We start from the raw sequence: 21,490 nt of genomic DNA, 5'->3' as shown, positions 1-21,490 counted from the left end.
TTCCAGAATCCTCATGAGATAATTAAAATGGAAATGATTCAGTTTCGTGGAATGGTACTGGTATATTGTCCAGGTTTCACAGAAATGCAACAATGAGATCATCACATCAACTCTACAGGCCTTCAGAAGTATACTGCCAGGGTAAGTGAACTTATCTTCAACACTGTAAATTTTTCCATTTCTTCTAACTGATGGTTCAGTGTAAGAATGTTGTTGAACTGGCTGGTAGAGGACCTTGTTCTTGGCATTAATTATCAGGCCAAAAGTAGCAAAAGAGGCAGACAGTTGACCCACATCTTGTTGCACCTTAGTCTCAGAGGATGCACTCAGTTCACAATAATCTGCAAACAAAAAATCATCCACCAGGTATTCTCCCTCCATTTTAGTCTTGGCTTCTAGCCTTTTTTGAGGTAAATAATTTACTGTCACTGCAGTAGATGAACTTTATGCCATTTTCATCCTCATTTAAGGCATCTGAAAACCTTTCTGAAGACATTATACTAAAAAGCATGGGAACAAGCACATATACTGTTTCACACTATTGGCAACTGGGAAAACACAAGAGCATTGGTCATTATCCAGAAGTCATTTAAGCATGCCCACTTGGAACTGGAGTAGAATACTGATGAAGTTCACTAGGCAAACAAATTTTGTCATGATCTTCCACAGTCCCCTATGACTGACAGTATCAAAGGCCTTGGTCAGATCAACAAATACTGTGTACAAACCTCTCTTCTTCTCCTAGCATTTCTCCTGAAGTTGTTCCATATTCACCTTCCCTTCATCTTTTGTAACCACATTGGCTGTCAGGAAAACGAGCATTTTTCAGGTGGAGAATCAGTCTACTAAGGAAGATTTAGGCAAGAATCTTGTCAACAATGTGTAAGAGAGACAATTTCTCTGTGTTTGCCACAGGAAAATCTATTTCTCTTTCATTTATAGGAATGAGTAAGGGAGGCATGTTTGAATTCCTGAGGGATAAACTCTTCTTGACATAGAACCCAGAAAATTTAAGTTAATTTTTGTAGGAGCAATGGACCTTGTGAATGCCAGCTAAAATAAAATGAGCATGAGGTGCTTTGCTATGCTAGAGGAGCCTAATAAGCATGCCAAACCTCTTCTTCAGTTGAAAATTCAGCTAAGAAGGCATTGACTTCAGCCTAAGGTAAAAGATCAAAACCTCAACATTGTTTGATGACAGTCTATTGAAAACACGAAAATGTTCAGCTGGTCTCTCTAGGATCATGTCTTTTTTCCTAGTTAATGTGACACCATCAGCGCTGAGTAGCTGAGATGTACCATAGGGCTTTGGCCCATAAATAGCATTCGGAACATCATAAAAACCCTTTGGATTGTTATTATCAACGTAAAACTGAATTTCTTCTGCCTTCCTACTGAGCCAAGAATCCTGCATCTCTCTAAGCTTCACTTGCACTTTACTTTTGATGGAGTTAAATAATTTCTTCTTAGAGATGGAAAAAAAAAATATCTTACTGGGTAGTTGGTTTTAGTTATCAGCTCCTGATTTTCCCCATCACTTTCATGAAAGCACTCTAAATGTTTGTCAGTGTTCCAGCTCCACTAATAAAAGTGGTGCTATACACAAATTCTCTGAAAACTGCCAACTCCTTTTCTCTTCTATTGTTGCCAGTCGTGTGCTTACTCTCCAAATTAGCAATGAAATATTATTACCCCTTGGAGAAGTTCTTTAATCTGTTGACATTTAGTTTTCAGATAGTTAAGTTGCCTTGGGGCTGCTGCTTTTGTTAAATGTCAATGTGTATCTTATAAAAGATAAGTCTAGGCCTAGTCCCTACTCTGTGCCACATCTCACCTCTGCCTTCACATCCTCTCTGCCTTTTCTCCTTGTAGTAACAAAATCTAATAAATGCCAATGGTTCCTGTGAGAGTGTATCCAAGAGGTTTTATTTAATTTATGTAAATAGAAGACAGTGCTGGTGACTAAAAGGAAATGAGTAACACACATCTGAAGTGACCATCGATATTGCTGATTCTAACTGCACTCCTCCCAAGGACTCCCTGCCCTCTCTGACAGCCTGTGCTTACTTGGTTGTTAAAGTCACCGAGAATAACAAACTTGTCCTCTTTAAGCAGATTAATAAAGAACATCTCTAGGTCTTCAATATTTTTTTCCTTTGACCTCATCAGGATTCATCATGGTGGGAGCATATGCTCTGATGATGGTGGCTTGCAGCTTTCCTGAAAGTGGCAATCACATTGTAATGAATCTATCACTCAGCAATCTGTTGACCACATCAATTTTAATTACAAAAACTACAGCACTCCCCATCACTGAGGCCAGTCCAGAAAAATGCTCAGATAACCAGGTTGCTGCTGAATCCTACTGCTGCTTTGGTCCAGTGAGAAGATGACACTGTGGCCTAGACCACCTGTGTGCAGGGTTGTGAATACAACTCACAGTGCATCTGCACCTGCTGCTTCATTACTTGCCCAGTGCCACAGAATTTTGAGGTAGGTAAAATATGAAAATGTCAAGGAATGATTTCCTTAACTTATGCACGAGCTGGATATAAGTGAGGAAGAGATGTAAGAAGTCATCAGCTTTAATTTTTTCTTCCGTAGTCATCAAAGTTCACTGGCTACACCAAACATGAGATGATTGGTAATGGCTTGGGATAGAGTGGATGACCTTGGTGTCTTCAAAGTCTAACCAAGCCTATGTGCTCCACAGAGCCTAGTTCTGCTGCCTTGATCACCTATTGGAATAAATTGTTCATATACGTTTGTTCTGCCAGGGAAGTCTTCACATGTTTGGGTTAGACACCCCCTTCCTCAACTCACGGATGGGTTTGAGACCCATCAGCTACTCTCAACCTGGTTTAACCCATCTGCAGAAATTGTTTACCAAAGTGTCATCGGTGAACATGCTACAGTTTCTTGGAGCCACAAGTGAGAGTTGAGTAACAAAGGTGGAAAGTAGTCCTGAAAAGGACTCAGTAGTCCTCATACCAGAAGTAATAGTTTTCCCAGAATAGTCCAAAACTCCCAAATTTATCACTAAAATGTCTTGCATTCTGTAACTGCTATTCTCTCACCTAAGTAGAAAAAATTAGGGATGGCAGTAGTAGCTTTTATAAAATTCCATTTTGGATCTGAAGTTTTGCTTTTCCTTGACTAATGATATTTCACAATATATACTTGTCTTCAATTATAATAAGTCTATTGTCTCATTCCTAGGAATAATCCATCCTTACCTTAAGTCCTTACCTTCTACTCTGTAACTTTGCACATCCTATGACCTTTATAAATGCCTGTCCTTGAGTCCTTCAAAAATAGTCTAGTGAGGGTGCAAAAGGCCTTCTACTCAATTTGCTACTATGGAATAGATAATGAAGCAATGACTGGGGAATGAGGTTATTAATCAACAATTATCTCTAAATTTCTGCTGTGTGTCATGCATTGGGTTTTTTTGTGGGGGTACAGAAGTATGAGTGAGCTGTACCTCTAATTTCTAATATGTCCCCATAACCTAATTCTTTCTGTATATCCTATGATTATATGAGTTCTAACCTACAAGGAGTATATGTTTTTCTATATGACTCTCCATCTATTAAGTTCTTTCTGCTAAAGGGACCATTTTAATTCCTGCTTATATATATATATATATATATATATATATATATATATATATACACATATATATATTATATATATGTATGTATGTATCTCTACATGATATTTCATACCACCTAATAATAACAGAAGAAATGATAGGAAGAAAAATAATAACATTTATGAAGCAATTCAGTTTTACAAACCAATTTACATATATTATCTCCTTGAATTTGATTTTATAATCATGACAACCCATTGAGGTAGGTATTACTATTAGCCCAATTTACAGATGAGAAAAAGCAAACTGAGAAGGATATGATAACTTGCATAGAATGCTTAAGCTAATAATTATCTGAAAAAAATAACTGGAATTCAGGTATTTCTGATTTTCAGATCTGTGTTATATTCCCTTTGCCGGAATCATTGGAAAGTATTATGCCTTCCATATGCCAATCAAACATTTTTTTCAGGAACTTTGGCTTATAAATGTCCATTGGCTTTAATGAATTTCTACTCAAATATATTTCCATAAAATTGAGAGTTTGAATGTCATCTAATTTATTATACTGTAATAAGGGCGATAGCACAATTTGGGCTTTTAAGATTGTAACATATGTCCCCATCAAGATCAACTGCAACATCTTTAACTTAAAAGGATTATGGGCAAAGTACAGTAAATGACATAACTCTTTTCCTAAAATAACACATTTACAAAGAAACATGAGTATGAATATATAGAAAGCAATTTTCTCAAATCCTAGAAAAGAAAATCAACATAGAATACAGATGACAAAAATTTTTGCTGGTAAAACTGAGATTAAAGCACTATTTAACCACCATTTAAGGATTTCACTTGTCTTAAAAACCTCTATTCTTTGATGCTTGGCCGGGACTATTCCTTTGCCCACCTTAAATGAGAGCATTCTCATTGTTTTTCATAGACATTAAATATCTTTCATCAGACAGCTTAAGATGAAGATAGAGTGAATTGCCAATAGCAAATTTTGCACTAACAAGAATTCCATTGTTGATAATTTTATCAACAAAATTATTTCTTGGTGACTCCAATAATCAAGAAGATTACTTTTTTTCTCTTTTTAAAAACAATTTTTTAATAAGAATTTGGATATTATGTCATTTGGTGTACATATATCTAGTTTAATATTACTTGATTGTCATTGTTACCTTTTAATAAAATGCAGTTTCCTTGATTATTTCTTTAAATGAGGAATATGTTTTTTTGTTTTTTTTTTGCTTTTCGTTAGATCATTATTGCTCCAGCCCCTGTTTATATCTGTGTGTATCCTTCTGTTTCAAATGTGTTTCTGGTAAACAACATAATGTTGGATGTTGGTTTTTAATCCATTCTTCTATCCTTTCTTTCCTGTTTTATCTTTGCGTTCATTCTGATTGCTAATTGTGCATTCCCCTCATCTTATTTTCTTTTGTTTAACCATCTTTCATTTGTTTTTCTGTCCCACTTCAAAAATCTGTTTTGCTACTGCCGACTACCTCCTTTGTTTCCCCCTTCCTCTTATTGTCATCTCATTTTTCTTAATCCCTTCTTCTCTCCTTCACTGTTATGGAAGGTGGATTTCCAAACACACATGCATACACACACATTAGCAGAGAAATATACAAGTATAAGTTCAAGTATTGTTTGTCCCCTCCTTCTATTTGCCACTCCATTGTTTAAGTTTTTCCTTGTGTGCCTCTCTCTTATTTGAGATAATTATCCCCCTTCTTCCTTTATCTTTCCATCTCTCCTAGTACATCCCTTTGTCTCATCCTTCCATTTTTTTTCTTTTAAAATCATTCAGTTATAATAAACATGCACTCATGCCCTCTGTATAAATACATTCCATCAAGTACACGAATGATAATAAAGTTATTGGGGAATATATGAATCATTTTTCTGTTTGAAAATGTAAACAATTTTACTTCATGTTCCTCATGATTTCTCACTCATATTTACCTTTTAATGCTTCTCGTGAGTCTTGTGTTTGAATGTCAGGATTTCTATTCAGCTGTCATCTTTGCATAAAAAATCCTTGAAATTTCTCTACTTCATTAGTATCTATCTATATCTATGTATCTATACATTTATGTATGTATGTATGTATGTCTCTATCTATCTGTCTTTCTATCTGTCTGTCTATCTATCTATCTCCTTCTGAAGGATTACACTCAGTTTTATGAGTGCATTTTTCTTGGTTATAATTCTAGCTCCTCTGACTCTGGAATATTATTTTCCAATCCCTCAACTCCCTTATTGTGGTAGCAGCTAAATACATTCTGATCCTTACTATGACTCCATGGTACCTGAATGGTTTATTTCTTCTGGATGGCAGTATTTTCTCCTTGATCTGGAAGTCTGGACCATTGCTTTAATATGCCTGGAACTCTTCATTTTCAGCATATTTTTCAAGAGGTCATCAGTGAATTCTCTCAATTTCTATTTTGCCGCCTGATTCTAAGATATCTGGGAGGCTTTTCTTTATAATTTCTTGAAATATGATCTTTAGGTTATTTTTAAATTTCATCATGGATATCAAGTAGTCTAATAATTCTTATATTGTTTTTTTTCAATATATTTTCTTTTTTCAGTTATTTTTGATGTATTTCCTATTTTCTTTTATTTTTTTTCTTTTTTTTAACTTGTTTTATCATTTCTTGATGTTTCATGGAGTCTATATTCCACTTGATCTATTCTAAATTTAAGGCATTATTTTTTTCGAGAGGTTTTGTACCGTATTTTATCAATTCTGTTTTTAAAAAGCCACATTTTGAGCATTTTTGTGTCTCTTTAACAAATATGTTAATTCCCTTTTATAATTTTATTGCATTGCTCTTTTTTCCCCCAAATTTTACCTCTAGTGTTCTTTCTTGATGTTTAAATATATATTATTTTTGGTTTTTAAAAATCACTTTCTTTCAGATGTCTTATTTTTTCATTAAAACTTCATTTGTTGATGTTTTCACATTGCTGTCCTCTTCTGAATTTATGTCTTGACTTTCCTGTCACCACCCTAGGTATTTGTAGTCAGGCTCTTTTTGTTGTTTGCTCATTTGCCAGCCTATTCTTTGACTTTGAGTTTTACATTAAAGCTGGACTCTGTTTGCCTCTGGGGTGTCACTGACTCAAACTACTGCCTTTTTGACAATTTATTTTCACAATTAATTTTGGAAGTCTGTAAGTTTTTGGTGTTTCCAAGGTGGAGTGTCTTTGTAAAGGCATAGTCATTGCTTTCCTGGTTGGTTCTTTTGTCCTTATCTAATAATTGCTCCTGTTCTCTTAGGACTAACATTTTTCTCCACCCTTCAGTGACAATAAGGACTTAGCTGCATTATTCACTTTCAGTCCTGAAATTGTGACCTGGAACTGGGACCTCTATCCCCTTGTGACCGACCACAAACGCTCCTGTCTTCCATGAGACTGTGATCTGGAACTAGAAAAGAGGCAATAACTTTTCAAATGACACTTGTTTTTGTGCTTAGTGTCTCCTGTAATCACTTTTGGATAAGGTGTTCAATTCACTTACTGTCTCTAGGTGCTGAGAGCTCTTGCTATTGCTTCTGTTCCAGCAGCTTCCATGACCCACAGCTGGGCCTACTGCTTCTGGATGTCCCCAAGCCCCAAGTCACTCATAGACCTGTCTTTCATATATTTTATCTTCTGTTTGACTGAAAAAGCAATCTCACATGGTTCTATTTTTGGTTATGCCATTTTGAGGCATTATTTTAAAGCTGTTTTGAGGGGATTGTTGGGGAGAGTTTGCTAGAATATTACCTCTAGTCAGCCATATTAGTTTCATTACTTTTTCCTGTTTTTTCAGAAAGCAACAAATAATGGAGGTGGGATAACATCCAAAGTAAAGAATACAATCTCTTGTTTTTGATTTTTTTAAGACTGAAACAAGTTGGCACCTTTTCCCCCCATAAAACTCCTGCAATTGGCATAAAAGAAGATAGGCCAATCTCAAACATTTGTGTAATTTTGACATCTTTATCATTGGAGCACATAACTCTGGTTTCCAATTAAGAGCCAGTCCATCTAAATTAAAAACAAAATGATAATTTGATTAATTATTTTTCGTAATCATAGACCAATTACAAACCAGGGACCTAACTAAGCAATTTAATTCAATATTGCACAGAGACCTTCCTTTTTAAGGCTTGTAGGCAGCCCAGTTCATGTAGTTGAATAAGAAATTGCTTTTCTGTGGTAAAGTGGAAATACCACTAGAATTATGGCTCTGAGGAATGAAGTTGAAACATTACTACATGTTTGATTCTTGGTACATCATGTAACCTCTTCAAAACTCATTTTCCACATTTTAAAATGATGACTTGAACTAATATCTTGTTGTCCCTCCCACCTCTACATATGTGAATCCATGATGAATGTAGAAGTTTCAATGTTTCTTCTACTATCAAATTATATTTACATTCTCCATAAAACTGAAAAAGATAATTTTCTCTTACTTTATGCTTTTATTTTAACTCTCACAAAAGTTTCCATTTGTGGTGAGATTCATACCCTGCCTGCCAGATTCCTACAACTATTGAACCCCCTAGAGGTATGACTTCTACACTTCCTGGAAATGTTTTCATAAAACAAAGCAAGTTTTAGGGAAAACACAAGGCAAATTCTTCATTCCACTAAGAAGAAAGAGACATTTTGTTTCATGTTTGAATGAATTGTTTTTATACATATGCCATTTGTTTACCTAACATCCATGACTTCTACCCTCTCAGATGATGAACCAATGAATATTGTGGTTTTTGAAAAGACTTGTAGTTTCTTGAAAATTTTAGCATGTTTTATTTGTTGCACTTTTAAAGCCATTTTAAATACAAAATGTGTATAGTAGTTTTCCCTATAACTTTTTTCTTTTTTCTTGTCTTTATTTTTTTTTTACCTCAGTTGAGGATTTCCCAGTATAGACAGCAGCTATCACTAAACACTTACTATTGCTGATCTCAAGAAAGGATAAATGTCTGCCAATACTGTACATTTTCTTAAATAAAATCTGAGAATTAGACATAATTGAGTGGAGGAAATGGAAATATTGATTAGACTCAAGGCTTTAAAATAAATCAGAACTCAAATCACCAGGAAGTTATCATTTTCCTTCATGTTCACCATTTTCTCATACTTTTCATTTTTGCTTTGCTAGTTTATAAAAAAGGCAATAGAAGAGAGAATTTCATATATAAACCCTAGATATGTGACTGATACCTACGTTGCATCAATGGGACATTAACATCTCCTTCCAGATACTGATAAAATGGAGTGAAACATGTGGCCTTACCTAGCCCCATTGCTAGATCCCTGGACCTTATTGAATATTACAGAGTATTTTCTGAATCCATACTGAAATATGGCACTTTGGGAAAATGAAACAAATCTTGGGTGGTCACTGATTCTCTCCTGCCCCCTTCCCATTGGCACAATAATGGGATATATGAGATGAGTGCATGTATCAATTCAAAAGGAGAAGCAGATTTCTTTCTCTTGCTATTTCCACTGCCATGAATGAAGAGATGAAAACACCATCTCTGTGAGGCTTTCTATAATGGTTGAGGAAAGGGGTTCTCCTCCAACTCTGGCAGAATTAGTGACCATTTTCAAATAGCTACTAATGCAGAGGATCTGATTGAGTGACTCTAAGTTGGTGTCTCTATGCCCTTGGTGCCTCTTTTGTTTGATCATTTCTTTGTGAGAAAACAAAATGCCAAATAGTAACCATGAGATGAACATTTCCAATGTAAAGTGATTCTCCCTAGCATACTGAATTAGAAGCAAAACAGAGTGAATGAGTCTAAGAAAAAAGATTTTGGCACTTTTCAGAGTTCTCGCTCTTATAGGTCTGAACCTGCTCAATGACTTAGCCCATGAGAGAGGGAGAAACAGTGCATGTACTGGGGGAGTTGGGGGTGGGGGGTTAAATTCTTGGTCCTTCTTGTTCTATCAGTGGTTCTGTTGCAACACTGTGTGAGGAAAGAAAAAGAAGGGAAATAAATATATGAACTCTCCTGTTGACAACATTTGACATCAATAGACTCTGTGATATTCCCCAGGTTCCTTTTCTATTCAGGTAAACATGTATTAGGATATCTTTTCCTGACCAAATGGACTTTTTGTGATATCAATAACAGCAATTGAAACTGAAAATGGAAATGTTTCCGTGGGCCTGCAGCTTTTTACTAAGCAATTACAAAGCACTTTTCCAAGATCCTTACAATCAATTACAGTGATTGGGTCCTTTAAAATCCTTTAGCATTGTTATCCTCACTTGACAGATAGTAAAGCTGACTAAAGAAAGATCAAGAAATTGGCTCTTGTTTTCCTACCAGGGATTAGGATTCACAATCTCTCATTTTTAAGTGCATTAAATATGTGGTGGGAAAGAAAATTTATTAAGGCAAGCTTTCCTCTAGAAAAATAAAATTCATTTGAAAGTAATTTTAAGGAACCAACAAGTTGACAGATTAGACCCTCACCCCTTCCTCAAGAAAAATTATGTGCCAGATGTAGGGCAATTATACCTGAGTCCATAGGGGGAAATAAAATAAAATCCATATCAAATAACATCAGAGACTCTAATTCTTTAAGTACTAAAACTTTGGTTTAGCCCCAAGCTTTGCTGAGCTAAAGGGATGCCTATACTGACACTTTGGCTTGTGCCTGAGTTACATCCTGATATCCCTTCATTTTATAGAGATTTCACTGGCACAACACATCTTGGCAATGATTCTGCCTATGCACTACGAGAACAGAGGACTAAATTATGCTGTTTTTGACCTAGGGTGACCCCTAGGTTAGGGAACCAGAATACTGTAGAACTGTTTATTAACCACTGTCTATGCCTTCCCCTTACCTTAAATATGTGACAGATGTGAATTAAGACCAGCTAGAGAAGAGGAAGACAAGAGATAAGGAAGAAGCTAGAGAGGAAAGCCAGTGTGGGTGGCTGCCCAACTGCTGAAGGAAAGGGTTGGAAATAGCCTGGGCCAGTCCTGTCCCCAGAAAGAAATCATGGCTCAGATCAAGGCAAATAACATCAAAATCCCAGTATGGGAGATAATGAAGTAGATTTGCAGTTCAGTCCAAGTATGCACAGCCTCCAAAGGGGAAGAGATAAAAAGGAAGTGGTAAATGTAAAAGAAAAAAAGACTGAAGGACCAAAGATTTGGGGAGTGATAAAACTCACTGAAAAACTTTCCACATGTCTATGAATGCAGATCAGCGTTTTTCCTCTTTCAACCAAACTGATGTGAGGAAAGAATGTCAGTCTTCTCAGAGGTACAGAAGAAAAACAGAATGAAACTAAACAAAATGAAAAATAGAAACACTAAATATATTGTTTTTGAAAGAATTCCCAGACAAAAAAATTGCAGAATATTATAGCTCAAAAAGACTGTGGAGGTCATCTATTCCACCTCTCTGGGTTATACATAACTAAAGACCAGAGAGTAGAAGGACCTGAACAAGACCATACAACTAATAAGGGGTCAATCTGACATTTTAATTTTGCTCTCTTGGGTACAAATATCACTACTTTGCAATGGGAGCTTGCCAATGTGTAAGGATTCTACACCTATTCCAATTCTCCTACATCTACATATACATACTTTGAAGAAAACTTAGAACAAGATAGAGTATCTACTGGATAAGATTAGGTATCAGCAACATGGGTCCAAGTGTTACTACATGGCATATTTAGTGAAATCAAATAAAAAAACACTTGATTGTTTACCATGTACCAGGCATTGTACCAAACCCCAAAAAAAGAAAAAAAAAGTACCTGACCTCAATGAGTTCCCTTTCTAATGAAGGAAATGCCCCTTATTTATACTTGTATTTCTGTTATGGGTATATGGTTTTGCACGTAGTTATTGCTAAGGAAATATTTGTAGCATAAATTGAAGCATGTGTGAAAGGAAAGCAACAGATTCCACATTGAAGCGATAGCTTAGGTAAGTAATAGACTTTCAGGGAAAGGTGAGTTACTGGTTCCTAATTCTTTCTTCTACTCTGAGCTGGTTTTCTAAGTTCTGCATTGACTGGTTCTGATATGGGCATTTAACTCTTTTATCAGCACTCAAAGAATATGCATCTTTTTGTCACACCACCCAACCTGTGATTTCTAAAGGGCTGTCAGAGAAATGTTGATACTTCACTTTCTCTGATTCATTTTTCAATACAAACAAATTTTCTAAAAATAGAAAATGCATATAAAAAGGGAGGCTAGGTTTTTTGCATGGTTCAGGTTTGCATAGAGGGGGTTCAAAATCAAAGTACAAAATGAATATCAATTGATTCTCTCCTTCAAAACAGGATTAAAATGGGAACAAAAGTTGATGCATAAAATTTTACATGTTGTTCTTTTAACACTCCTGTGTGAATATGCAATTATCCTAGAATTTTTTCTATATTTTGTGGGTATATAGGATCAACATATTTATCTGAATTCTACTGGAAACTCTGTCTTCCTTTTTGGACCTAAATTCATTCAACAATTCAATGGGTGATTCAATACAGTTCTCTCTAAATTCAAATCCATCCTGGAGTTTTGTATTTTTAATAGAATTGTGATTCATACCTGTTTGGAAAGAGATATGAGAACAACTTTTATTTCAGTCAAATGAAATGTCTTTTTCAAATCAGTGAAGAAAATTTTCTGACAAAGAAGAGGCAGACAAGAAAGAACTTTTAGAATGAAGGGAAAAATGGGGGGGCAGGCAATACTTGAGACTCACTTTCACTAGAATTGTTTCAAAGAAGGAAGAATATATATGCAAGTTCAGTTGTATAAAAAAATGTAACTTCTCCAACTGGCAAAGAGGAGGGGAAGGGGATAAGATAAAGGAGGTAGGATGATAAAGGGAAGGGTAGATTAAAGGAGGTAAGAGTTAGAAGCAAAATAGACTTTTGAAAAGGGACAACATAAAAAGAGAAAGAAAGACAGAGACAGAGAGACAGAGGGAGAGGAGGAGGATACTCACTTTTACTGGGTAGTTTATTCTTGGTTGTCACATAGCTCCTTTGTATTTCAGCATATCTTATTTGAAGCCCTTTTCTCCTTTTACATGGAAGCCATTAAATCGTACGTGATTCTGACTGTGATTTCAGATATTTGAATCATTTCTTTCTGAAGACCTCTTTGACCTGGTAGCTCTGGAGTTTGTCCATGATATTCCTAGGAGTTTTCACTTGGGCTTACTTTCAGTAAAGAAATTGGATTCTTTCAATTTCTATTTTACCCTCTGGATCTAAAATATTGAAATATTTTTGCTTGATAATTTCTTGAAATCTGATCTCTAGGAACTTTCTTTGATCATGGGTTTCAAGTAGTCCAATTTTTTAATATTATATCTCATTGATCTATTTTTGAGGTCATTTCTTTCTCTGATAATAGTACTATACTTTCTTCTACTTTCTTTATGTGTTTTACTTTGTTGCTTGTTAGCTTCTTGAAGACTCATGGGGTCATTAACTTCTACTTGTCCAGTTCCAATTTTTTTTAAAATTTTTTATTTAACTTTTAACATTTATTTTCACAAAATTTTGGGTTACAAATTTTCTCCCCTTTTATTCCCCCCCCCCCAAACCCAAGCATTCTAATTGCCCCTGTGACCAATCTGCTCTCTCTTCTATCCTCCCTCTCTGCCCTTGTCTCCATCTTCTCTTTTGTCCTGTAGGGCCAGATAGCTTTCTTTACCCCTTAACCTGAATTTCTTATTTCCTAGTGGTAAGAACATTACAGTTGATCCTAACACTTTGCGTTCCAACTTCTTTAGCTCCCTCCCTCTCCACCCCTTCCCTTTGGAAGACAAGCAATTCAATATAGGCCAAATCTGTGTAGTTTTGCAAATGACTTCCATACTAATTGTGTTGTATAGGACTAACTATATTTCCGTCCATCCTATCCTGTCCCCCATTACTTCTATTCTCTTATGATCCTTTCTCTCCCCATGAGTGTCAACCTCGGATTGCATTCTCCTCCCCATGCCCTCCCTTCTATCCTCCCCCCCACCCTGCTTGTGCCCTTATCCCCCACTCTCCTGTATTGTGAGATAGGTTTTCCTACCAAAATAAGTGTGCATTTTATTCTTTCCTTTAGTGGAATGTGATGAGAGTAGACCTCATGTTTTTCTCTTGCCACCCCTCTTTATCCCTCCACTAATAAGTCTTTTGCTTGCCTCTTTTATGAGAGATAATTTGCCCCATTCAATTTCTCCCTTTTTCCTCCCAATATTTCTCTCTCACTCCTTGATTTCATTTTTTTTTAAGATATGATCCCATGCTCTTCAATTCACTCTGTGCACTCTGTCTCTATGTATGTGTGCATGTGTGCATGTGTGTGTGTGTACTCCCACCCAGTACCTAGATACTGAAATGTTTCAAGAGTTACAAATATTGTCTTTCCATGTAGGAGTGTAAACAGCTCAACTTTAGTAAGTCCCTTATAACTTCTCTTTGCTGTTCACCTTTTCATGGTTCTCTTCATTCTTATGTTTGAAAGTCAAATTTTCTTTTCAGCTCTGGTCTTTTCATCAAGAAAATTTGAAAATCCTCTATTTCATTGAAAGACCATTTTTTCTCTGAAGTATTATACTCAGTTTTGATGGGTAGGTGATGTTATCCTGATTGTATTTCCACAATGCTTGAATTCTTTCTTTCTAGCTGCTTGCAATATTTTCTCTTTCACCTGGGAATTCTGGAATTTGGCCACAATGTTCCTAGGAGTTTCTCTTTTTGGATCTCTTTCATGCGGTGTTCTGTGGATTCCTTGAATATTTATTTTGCCCTGTGGTTCTAGAATCTCAGGGCAGTTTTCCTTGATTATTTCATGGAAGATGATGTCTAGGCTCTTCTTTTGATCATGGTTTTCAGGTAGTCCCAGAATTTTTACATTGTCTCTCCTGAATCTATTTTCCAGGTCAGTTGTTTTTCCAATAAGATATTTCACATTATCTTCCATTTTTCCAATCTTCTCACTATGTTCTGTGATATGTCTTTCTCACAAAGTCCTTAGAGTCCATCTCTGCCATTCTAGTTTTGAAAGAACTATTTTCTTCAGTGAGCTTTTGAATCTCCTTTTCCATTTGGCTGATTCTGCTTTTGAAAGCATTCTTCTCCTTATTGGCTTTTTGAACCTCTTTTACCAATTGAGTTAGGCTAGTTTTCAAGGTGTTAATTTCTTCAACATTTTTTTGGGCCTCCCTTAGCAGGGAGCTGATCTGCTTTTCATGCTCTCTTTCATCCCTCTCATTTCTCTTCCCAGTTTTTCCTCCACCTCTCTAACTTGATTTTCAAAATTCTTTTTCCGCTCTTCCATGGCCTGAGCCCATTGGGTGGGCTGGGACACAGAATCCTTGATTTCTGTGTCTTTGCCTGATGGTAAGCATTGTTCTTCCTCATCAGAAAGGAAGGGAGGAAATGTCTGTTCTCCAAGAAAGTAGCCTTCACCACTTTTATTTCTTTTCCCTTTTCTGGGCATTCTCCCCAGCCAGTGACTTGACCTCTGAATATTCTCCTCACACCCACCTCACCTCCTGGTCCTCCCAGCCAGCGTTTGGGGACTGAGATTCAAATGCTGCTTCCCGCCTTAGGGCTTTTGGCGGGGGCAGGGCTGCTATTCAGTGTGAGAATTAAGTTCAGATGGTCAGGTTGGGGCAGGGCTGCCTCTCAGGCTCAGTTCCCTCAGGGGGTTTATGTACAGACCTTCCACAATGGATCCAGGCTCCCGCCCGCTTGAGGAGGCCCTGTCTGCAGCCGCCTCTCAGCTTCTATCTCCCGGGGGGACCCGAGCCATGGGGGCACCCCACTTCCCTCTAGACCCGCCAAAGAGACTCTCTCACAGACCCACCATCACCTGTGGGTAGAGGGGCTTGTGCGGCCGCTGGAGATCCTGTCCCTGAAGCCTGCTCGGATCTGTACCTCTCAGAGCCGCGTCCGCCGCAGGTCTGGGCTGGGCTCCGCGTCTGCAGCACGACGGACCTTTTGCGAGAGGTTTGCAGGTCCCTCTGTGGGTAGAGGGACCCGCGTGGCCGCTGGAGATCCCGTCCCCGTAGCCCGCTCGGATCTTTTCCTCACGGTGTCACGGCCGCTGCAGGGCTGCCCTCTGCTCCCAGTCCCGGCACCCAGTCCGCAGCGGCAAGGACCCCCCGCGAGAGGTTTGCAGGTCTCTCCAGAACAGAAATCTCCCTCGCTCCAATATTCCGTGGGCTCTGGGTGCAGAATTCACCATGAGTTGGTCCCCTCTAGCCATTCTGTGGGTTGTGGGTTCGGAGCTATGTGTATGTGTGTCTTTCTACTCCGCCATCTTGGCTCCGCCCCCCTCCAGTTCCAATTTTTAAGAAATCCTTTCCTTCAGTGAAATTTTGTTCTTTTTTTCCATTTAGCCAATTCTACTTCTTGAGTTCTTTTTTTGAATGCATTTTTCTAACTCCTTTTCTATTTTCCTTATTCCTCTTTTTACAGAATTCTTTTTGTGAATGTTGGTGCCTCTTTTACCAATTATGTTTCTTAAAGTGTTATTTTTTTCTTATTGTCAAATGCTTTTTGTGCTGTTTACTCACTTTTTTTTCCAGCTTACTTCTGAAATTTGAACTTTATGGTGAAGTTGGATTTTTCTCAGCTGGGGTTGGGAAGGCACTTTCTTAAGCTTCAGGCTTTTGTGCCACTGGTTTTCAAGGCAGTTTTCGGAGTCAGCACATTTATGGTGCCTCTAAGGATGTATGACCCTGGGAGAAGTATGGACATTGCTCTCATCTGTGCTCTCAACTTTATCAAGGATAAAGTTCTTTGGTCCCCTTCATCTTCATACTCTAGTTATCTTTCTTGCTTTCATACTATGATAAAGGCCCTTGCTTCCTTGTAATCTACCCCCAATGAGACTTCTCACCCTATAAGTGTGGTCCATCACATTTTATGGACAACAGAGCTAACAATCAGTGCCAGCTATACAAAACGTCAGAAAAGGGTCCCCTGTATTCTCTTTCTGAGTAGTTTTCCAACCCATCACATTCTCTGGGCTGAAAACTCCTGAAGGAGCTCCTTCTGATGCAGCTGGACACATCTCCACCAGACCTCTACCCCAGTGGTATAAATTTCTCCTGCCTACCTCAAGTTTTTTAGAGTGGAAAAATCTCTTACTTTGATGTTTAAAAAATGGTTCTGCTGCTCCAAAATTTAATTTGAGAAATTATTTTAAAGTTGTTTGGAGGGGAATGTTGGGTATGTTTGGGTGGCTGGCTGCTCCTAATTCTCCACTATATCTCCTTAGTCATTAGTTCAAAATCAAGGATACTATCTGTCTTCATGTTGTCTTGATATTTTCTTACTTAATAATCGTATCTGAAGTGATGCAATCCAAATATAGTGATTCCAGTGTCACACCAGTAAAAATAAGTCATTGTGAAATATTCCTTATTTTATTTATTTATTTTTATCAGTCAAGCATACTCCTATCATTTGCACTGATGAATTATCTCAGAATGAACAGTGTATATTGAATGATCTGTTCAGAGTCCTAAAACTTCACTTTCCTTTCAAATTACCCCCCACACACACAAAATTTTGGGAAGTTACTATAGGGAAAACTGCTAAAAAATCTTTCATTATTATCTTCTGTGATGTTCTGTAAAGAAATCTTCCTAAAAGTCTGTATATTCCTTCCACGTTCATTTGGAAAGGCAGTTACATGTTTCCTAGCTCAGGAAGTTCCTAGCCTCTTTTGACTTTCTCAATGTAGTGACTGCTTGACATGAAACAAACTTCCCTGTGGAACAGTGATCATTTGAATTAGTTTGATTGATTTCTCAGTTTTTTAGTTTCAGTAAATTTTTTTTTATACTGGTGAAATTGGATCTACACAAATAAACATGTCTTCTTTTCCAATCTTCTAACTTACATGTAACATTGGCTTTTGATCTAACAAGACAAATATATTAGACTGCACACAAACTCCTTATGTTTAGTCAACTTTCAGATAAATCTTAATCAATTTCTCATAAACATCATATTAGTTTTTTATTACATTGTGTTATTCATCATTTTCCACATCTGATACCTTCCAACTCATTTTTCGAATACTGTACTCATTGAGTTTGAGTATAAGACTTTGGGATGATCTATAATCTTAATCACTTTATTTCTTGATCTTGAAAGTTTATTTTTCTTCTCCCAAAAAGTTGTTTATATTTCCCTCTTTTCCAGTTTTGAAATTAAATTGTTATATATTAAAATGAACATTGACTATACTTGAAGGTGTTTCCGAAATACTACAATGAGTTGCTTTTCCCTTTTATTTTTGTATTAGTTTGTTGCTGTCAAAATAAACAATTCTCTTTGTTCGTACTCATTCTATGAGTGTATATCCCATAGAATATGATTGCTTTGCTTTCATTTTTATTTTTTTTGTTGTAAAACTATATTTTTTCCTTTTTTTGTAAAAAGAAACTATATGAATTCTCTGAGGAAGAGCCAGGAGATATTTTCACAATTTTCAGAAATCAATTTACATCTTTTAATTTAACTTGTAGCAATATTACACTATGTGGATGTGATTGAGCTTCCTTGCTAGTATATTGATCCCTCTTTTAGACAAAAATGCAATGCTAATGATGCAAATTATTTCATTAATATTCCATGGAATACCTTGTAAGAAGTTTTTTTTCCTTACAAGTTCCTCTCTTGGAATATGCTATTCAGTCCCTGTCACAGTGGAAGTGGAAGGGAGTAACAAAGTATTTGAGTTGGTTTTGCACATTATGTGAATTTGTGAAGGCCAAAAAAGGCAATTGTAGGGGGAGATTAACTTAAGTTAATGAGAATCTCAGTTCTTGTGAGGTGGCAGATACAGACTTTACTCAAAGTACTCTCAATTAAGTTGAGCCTCACAGAGCTTCAGGTCCATTGGAATAGTCTAAATGGCCTTCTTTTCCTTGTGATAAGGGAAGTTGAAAATTATTTTTGGAGGGATGGAGAACTTTATGGTGCAAAAATACAATAGTTTACATGTAAATATAAAATGATACTATTCCTGTACTTTATGATGAGTCATGTTTTATGTATTTTGAAATTTGTTTTTGTGAGCATCACCACAACTATAGATGTCAACACTATTGCTACAGCTCAGCCAGGCCAAATATTTTTCTTTTCTCTTAGAAATAACAAACTTGCAAGAAATTCATAGGTACCATCATATAATGTAAGTAAAATAAACTATATACAATTAATATTTTTCCCCAGACTACTGATTTTAGTTGAGACCCATTTAAGAAAATTTGAAACAAAATAGAATTACATGGATATCTGCATTTAGGGAGAGCAAGATTACCATGCTATAATAATTTTGTGATTTAAACAAATGTGAGAAGGATTCATGATATTGCCAGTGTATAGAGATTCCTATTCAAATAAAAAGTTTAGTGCTACACTGGCAATGATGACAATTTATTTCTGTTGTTATTTTCCAAATTAGAACTTAGGAGCTAGAAAAAAAAATTCTTAAAATAGGTAACATAAATGTGCTGTTGTTGTTGAAACTATATTTCAGTATTGTCAGTTAAGTGTGCAATCTTAAATATTTTTATTTTATTCATTTGGAAACATGATGCTGAAAAGTGACACAAAGATTTAGCCAGGTTTCCAAAAGCATCCAAGAAAGAAAAAAAAATACTGGAAGAAAGGAAGAGACAAATACCTTAGCAAATAGCCACAATATTAGGTAGACTGTTACACATACAGAAAAGACCACACAAGGTAATCTGAGGGCTTGGAAAAGAGAGGAAATACTTGTAGGTGTAAGGAGCAAAGAAACCCTTATCGAAAGTTTTGAAATTGAGCAGGACTCTTCCTACAGGGTGGAATCAAGATGGGGTTTAAGGCAGGAACTCACCTAAATTCTTTCAAATTTGGCTCCAAACAACTATGACAGAACTAAGATGGAGAGGTTGAAACAAGTTTCTAGCCCAAGAAAATGCATAAGGACTTTCTTGCTAGGCTAAAATGGGAGTGCAGACCAGTTCTGACAGCAGCAGGCCAAGAAGACCAGCTGTGAGGGCCCAGATCGTGGCACAAAAAGCTTGAGAAAGTACCTCAGGGACAGAGCTCAATGTTAACATGAAATGAAAAGTGATGACATAGTTTGGAGAAATGATCAAAAAGAAAAGAAAAGAAACTGACCATTGAAAGTTATTATGCTGACCGGGAAGATAAAAACACAAGGTGTTTGTATGTTTATGTTTTACAACAATGTCAAAATCTCTACATGCAAAACTTCAAAGGAAAATCAGGCCTCCAAAAAGAATTCCTGGAAAAGCTCAATTTAAAAAAAAACAAAGAAACAAACAAAAAACATCAATGCGACCAGAAGAAAAAAGATGAGAAAGAGGAGCAAAGAAATTATAGTGGTGCAAGAGAAATATGAAGAAAAGAGTCAATCATTTGATAAAGGAAGAACAACCATATGGAAAAAATATGCATAAAATTTCACTGATCAAATCAAGTCTTTAAAAAGTAGAACTGGCCAAAAAGATAAAAAGGTATAACAATAACTTAAGAAAACAGCACTTTAAATAGTAGAATTAGCCAGATAGAAAGGGAAGTACAAAAGCTTAATGAAGAAAATAAAATCTTAAGGATCATCATTGGGCAAGTGGAAGGTAGTGACTATAATACATCAAGAAACAATAAAACAAAATTAAAAATAAAAAAAAAAAGAAAAAAATGTGGGAAACATCATTAGAAAAGCAATTGACCTGGAAAATAAATCAAGGAGAGAGAATTCAAAAATTATAAAACTACCTGAAAGTCAAGATTTAAAAAAAAAAAGGCTTGGAAATTATATTTTAAGAAATTATGAAGTTAAGCTGTCCTGGTATCCTAGAACCAGAGGGTAAAATATAAATTGAAACAACACATCAATCACCTGCTGAAAGAGATCCTAAAATGAAAATTCCCAAGGATGTTATGTCTAAGTTCCAGAAATTCCAGGTTAAGAAGAAAGTATTACAAGCAGTCACAAAGCAATAATTCAAACATCATGGAGCCACAGTTAGCATTACACAGACCTTAGCAGCTTTTCAGAATCATAAGATGTGGAATGTGATATTCCAGAAGAAAAAGCAACTAGGATTAGAATCAAAAATCACCTACAAAGTGAAAGTTAAAATACTCTTTCAGGGGCAAAGAAAAAAACTGGACATTATATGAAATAGAAGACTTTCAAGAATTCCTGTTGAAAAGATCATAGCTGAAGAAAAATTTTGATTTTCAAATACAAGATTCCAAAGAAACAAGAAAAGGTACATTGGAAAGAGAAAATAAAAAGACTTAATAAGGATAAACTGTTTATATTCCTAAATGGGAAAAAATGATACTCAACTCTTTAGAATTTTATCATCATTAGTTCAGTTACAAGGAATAACCATAGATAGAAGGCACAGGAATAAGTTGACTTTGCTGGATATCTTTGCTGATATACAACAGAAAAATTAAGGGATAAGAGGTAAGATGGTCTTGCAAGAAGAAGGAAGGAAGAGGAAGAATGGGATAAACTATCTCACCTGAAAATATGTATAAGATCTATTACAGAGGAAGAAAAGATCATTGTTATATGGGAACATCTTGAACTTTACTGTCATTGAAACTGGCTCAAAGAGGGAATAACCTACATGCTCAATTGAGTATGTAAATTTCTTACCCTATATGGAAATAGAAGAGAAGTGAGATAAGAGAAGGGGGTACTGGTAGAAAGGATAGTGGTTTGGAGAAGTAGTCAGATGGAAAACACAGGTGAGGAGGTTCAGAATGAAAATGAAAGAGAGAGAGAGAGTGTATCAGCAAGGTCCCTGACATACACAGGAGGACCTGCTA

The sequence above is a fragment of the Notamacropus eugenii genome, chromosome 7 (assembly GCF_028372415.1).
Source record: "Notamacropus eugenii isolate mMacEug1 chromosome 7, mMacEug1.pri_v2, whole genome shotgun sequence".
Lineage (NCBI taxonomy): Eukaryota > Metazoa > Chordata > Mammalia > Diprotodontia > Macropodidae > Notamacropus > Notamacropus eugenii.
Note: the sequence above shows the minus strand (reverse complement) of the source record.